This window comes from Vigna angularis, chromosome 7 (assembly GCF_016808095.1).
Source record: "Vigna angularis cultivar LongXiaoDou No.4 chromosome 7, ASM1680809v1, whole genome shotgun sequence".
NCBI classification, from domain to species: Eukaryota; Viridiplantae; Streptophyta; class Magnoliopsida; order Fabales; family Fabaceae; genus Vigna; species Vigna angularis.
Window position 1 is genome coordinate 19,508,412 of NC_068976.1, and position 6,000 is coordinate 19,514,411.

A 6,000-nucleotide genomic window follows, 5' to 3' on the forward strand; every position below is an offset into this window, starting at 1 on the left:
TTCCTCTTGCATGCATGCTACTTATATATAGAGAGAATGCATGTGTTCAATACCTTGGGGTGTGTGATTCACCACCTTTTTTGGATCTGTCTATCACGTGATGAAATTTAAGTAAGTTATATGGAGATGCATTTTTACATCACGACTTTCAAATTATATTTAACAGACTAATTTTTAAATTTTATTCAATATCATGTTAATTGATGGAAGTTATTAGGAATACTACAAGAAGTTCATATTTGTTTTCAATTAATAAAAATTATAATAATAATTTTTTTCATAGGAATTGAATACATATGTAAGAGGTTTAACAACAATTCACATATTTCGTTCAAGTAATTTTAATTTTTGATGTAGTTAATTCTTTTTATCTTTATAACTTTTAAATGTTTTATATTTTTTCTTGTAATCCCTCTTTTCAATAAAAGATTTAATAAAAAAAAGTCATGATAAGAAATAAAACCAAAATATTAAAATTCCACAGAAGAAATAGTTTGACTTTTGCAAGTCTACAAAGGAAAGTTAGAAGAATAAATATTAACTATTAATTATTATGAATAATTAAATATAATCATTTGAGTTAAATTATACCTTTTTAATGATTATATAATGTTTTACACTTTTTTATTTATTTATATACTATTACATTGATTTATATTTACTTAGTATCACCTACTTTTTTTTTCTTATTAGAAGATAACTGTCTCCTCATAATACTCTCAAATGCAATTTTAAATTTGTTTAATAAAATTTGTATAATAATGCACAAGATTTTTATTTTTAAAAATAAAAAACTTAATTTAGCATGTAATATATTTTTATTGAGGATTATAATATCTTGTATATTATGCATTAGGTCAAATCAAATAATCTTGTGGACATTCAAATTATCGGTCAAAATAGAATAAGACTTCCACACTGAACATTGTATGTTACTATTTAATTAATAAATAACTATATGTCTGTATTCAATTATTATGAGTTATTAGAGTATTAGTTCATTTGGTACTAATTATAATAATAGGTGTTTCTTCATGGTTACCTGATAGTGAATCTTCCTATTATTATATCTGAAAAATGTTAATATTATTTGACTAATTTACAAATTAGTTTGATTACTGTAAAATAATTTAATTAGTAAAATGTTTTATTTTATATGTTTGAGTTAAGTTGCAAAACTACTTTAACTAACTTATAACTTAATTATTATTGTTTATATTTTAATATGTTTTAATATATTTTTATTATTTTTAGCTTTTTTCTTGTATGAACAGCTTATCTATTGTGTAATAAGCCTTTTTATTTCTATACTTCAATGATTTGTAATTGCACTCATATATTTTTTAAAATAAACATTTTATCTTTTAAAAAATAATTTATGTATTATCTATTCTAAAAATCTCTTAAATCATATATAATATATTTTCCAACTAGACTTTTGTAGTGTTTTTTTAGAATAAAATTTTCAGAAGAAACTTTCTAAATATTCTAACTTTCACAGTGAGCATTCTCTTTCTCTTCTTGTTAAAGGTACAGTGGAAAATCAAGATGCAGATAAAATGACACAATGATGACTATCATGACAGGGAGAGTAACATCAGTCATATAATATTACAACAATATATATATATATATATATATATATTTGTTAATATAGAGTACACTCAGTAATAATGAGAATACAGTAAGAAAAGGGCGTTTAACAGCCCAAGTCCATGTTTGGGCTAGTTAGGGAGACATGAACTGAATACCCCAATAGTAGAATTAATTTGTTCTAAGATATTTTGCTTTCTACACCCTCGTTGTTTTCCAATTCATTTTAAAAATGACTAATTTACAATGAGTTATGAATTTGGCAGATGCAATGTATTTTTATCTGTTCCAATAAATATATTAAAAAACATGTTTTGATAAGACTTATTATATTACTATAAAACAGTCCATATTTATATTTATTGAAATTATATTTACTTATTATAATTAAATCTTAATAGTTTGATATAATAATAATTATTTATAATTTACATATTACTTCAATATAAACATAAATTTATTAATTTTATAAATATAATTAATATTTTTTTAAAAAATACTCACTTTATACAAATGTATATTTATCATATTTTTAAAGATTACAATTCTATGTTAAAGAATCCTTTATAAAACTATCATTAAAATCTTATAATCTATCCACAAATCCATGTTTTACATCTCATAAAATAACATTGTAACATAAAAAAAAAAATCAATCGAGTGGAAAGGCATACCAATTAGCTGTTCCATCTACGGATATTTGAATGAAATTAATTTCATAAAAATAGGTATAATTTAGCTGTAACGCAACGTCATCAAATTCAACACACTCACTCTCCCTTTGTATTACACGAATTATTTTAAATTGTTTGTATCATTTCCACGTTAGGTTGACAATTTTGGTTGATTGGGTCTCTTGTTCGGTGCCATAAACATAGGACAACGACAAGCAGAAAAAGTGACAGGTTATCGAAACACAGTACACAACACGAAATTTCGAAAACATAAATAGTTTACAGTATGCAAACTCGGTCGATTGGATGAATATCTATCAACATCTGAAGAGTGTTTGTACATTATTATTTTAATCTGGAAATAAAATGTTCGCCACACGAACATGATTTGCATCACGTGTTAATGGACCACTCCACCGAAAACATTTTAGTCAAATAGACAGGTTGGTGGAGAGAGAGATATACTAGGTTGTGTATTATGTTTCAAACATTTGAGGTAATCATAAAGTGTATGTTCTCTTCATATTTCTCAGTATAGTTTTTATCTGCAGCCCTAAACAGCAATATTGTAGCCTGCAGTATAACCTAAACTTGCACAGAGAAAATATATATTTTAACCATTAAACTGGCACACCACATGCATGAAAAGGGTCAGAACCAAAAATAAGTAAAAAAATTATAATAAATGTGATTAATTTAATTGAATAATTTTATATATAAATAATTTTTAATAAATAAAAACTTATATTTTAAAATAATAATATGTTAAAATAAATTTCTTTATAAAATATAAAACTTTAATTTATTTTATTTTATTATTACTCTCATATTTTATTTTAATTACTTATTTTATTATAGTTTTATTTAGTACCAGTAATTTAATTTTTTATTTTTAGTTTGATTGATATTTTTCATATATTTATTGTTATTATTATATAATATAAAAACCAAAACTAAAAAAACACCTTTATAAATTTATCATGTCAAAGAAAGATGTTTAAAATAGTTTTTTTTTCTTTCATATTCCTACAAGTTTGGTAACTTTTAACTTATTGTTTTGTACATGTTTCTCTTCAAATGAGACTAAGGAAATCACTGCCACCTACCCAAATCTTTCCTTTCCATTCTCATAAACAATATTACCAAATATATACAGATATTTTTGTGAGTGACTGTTATTTTATATAATGTTTAATATTTTTTATATATAAAATGTCGTGTGTAATAATTGTATATGTAAATGTAACTGAATGATCTTTAGTGGAATGGATGTCATTTACTAAAAAAAAAATCATAAAAATATCTAAATTGGTTGCTTGTATATGTGAATTATATTCTATACATCTTCCTATAAAAAAGACTCTTAATATTTTAAAAAAAGTATGGAATATTTTAAAGACCTAAAATAATATACAACATAAATTTACATGAATAAAAATAAGGCAATAACTAAACATTTATATAGAGAGAGACCTTTAATATTAAAAATAATATAAAAATAATAATAAACCAGTAAGAATATAAAATTTTGAAATCTGAAATCAAAATACGTAGAAAAATTGTAAATTTTTTTTTGTTTAACTCTCAATAAAATAAAAAATACATTGTTATTTTTTATACCATTTATCAAATATGCTATATATTACTATTATATAGACAGGTTTTCTATAATTTAGTGAAAAAAAAGTGGAGGAAAAATTAAATATTAATTGTTGTTCTAATAGTGTACCAAAATCAGATTAATAAATGAGCATGTAATTAATTGTACACAATTTTCAAATTCGTCAAATAGAATTTAATTAGTTCATATTTATAACTATTTAAGGGTTTGAGTAATTCATAACTGAGTCTGTTCCAATCCAATGATATTAGAATGTGGTTTGAAATAATTCATATATTATAGAGGATTGTGAACGAGATTATAAATACAATATGTTAATCTTTATTAATGAATTATAATAAAAAACTTATATGTAGCTAAATTAGAATATAAACTAGTAATAAGTTTTATTTCTAGGTTATTTGATTATAAACTATAATTTAATCTTTAAGAATAAAATTTATTAAAATAGTTTCATGATACTAAATTTTATCATATTAACTAATTTTAAAAATATTTATAATTTAATAAATTAGGCTAGGATAGTCTAAAGTTTATAAATTATGAATTTATCCTCTTATAATCAACTTATCATACACCAAATAAGAGATACATTACTTGTTTTACAAACATATTACATCAAAATTGTTTTTTAGAGGAATAAACTATAATCACAGTTACATATATACAGAAATAAGTGTTGTGAACTGATAATCCCATGTCAGACTTTTTGCATATAAATTCAATCATTACCATGACAGATTATATATTTGGAATTCAATAATGAATTTAATTCTCATTATATATACAAAGTTTCAAGAAACAAATTCTAAACTTATTGTTTTTAAGATTTTTATTGAAAATTATATGTAAATTAATCTCAGATCATATTTATGTAGTCATTCTTTAACAAATCTTAAAAAAAAAAAACTCACTAGTCTTCTTTGTTTATTTTAATTGACCACTTCATCTTGGTAGCTATGTCTTTTCAAGTACATCTTTCATTAGTGGTTCTAATAAAATAATAATTCATACTTAAAAAAATTTAAATAAAATGTATTGCTAGTATAATTTTTTTATATTTGTATTACAAAAATATTGATTTTACAAGTGTTAGCTGACATATATAGAGAGATGGTATAACTGACATAACAGAAGCTAATAATACTATCAAAACAAATTGAACTGAATTCACAATGCAATTCTTCCACTCAATAATAAAACACATTATAAGTATTGCATATTCTAATAAAATACATAATCTCATTTATATTTTTAAATATTCGTTTACATTACATTGAAATATATTTAATGTAATTTAATAAATATTATAAATGGTATTCAAAAGATAATTATTGCACTCTTCTATCATCAAATCCTGAATACAGCTACATTAATTTTTTTTCTTGACCAATTAGTGAACAAATAATATGTTAAGTTATGATTAACAACTATTTCTTCTATTATACCTAATAAAGCACAACTTTTTGTTCTATCCAGCTAATAAACGTCTTAAGAAAGCTAAAACTAATGAATAATAATCTTATTAAGAACAAAAATATTTAAACGACTCCTTAGAACAACTCAACCATAATATTTTATTAGGATTTTTTAATAAATATAAAAAATAAAAGAATTTTTTTTTCAAATACTTTAATTTATATAGGTGGTCTGTTTTTAGGGTTTACTTCCATTTTTTAACTTTCTAATTATTCAAATAATTTATTTTACCTCAAAATTTTATATAGTATGTTCCAAAACTATATAATTGATTTATGTAAACCAAAAGTATTAAATAGAAAAATGTAACACAAAATATTTTTATTTTTATTTAGATACTTTATATATATATTCTTTTACAAAATCTATATAGATTAATATTACATCAATTATTTACATCTCGTCCATCCTAATTATTAGATGAAATTTTATAACAACAAAGTGATTTAAATAATTACAAAACTCTAAAATTACACATAAACCAGAATGAGAATTAAGCCTAACAAAAAGAAAACCCACCTTGATCCATTATTGACCACAAAAACTAAGGTTTGAGGTGGCATGAAAGGATAAGATATAGGAATATTTGCCTTTCATTTGATACCCTCCCACAGGTAGGGTATAGCTATGTGT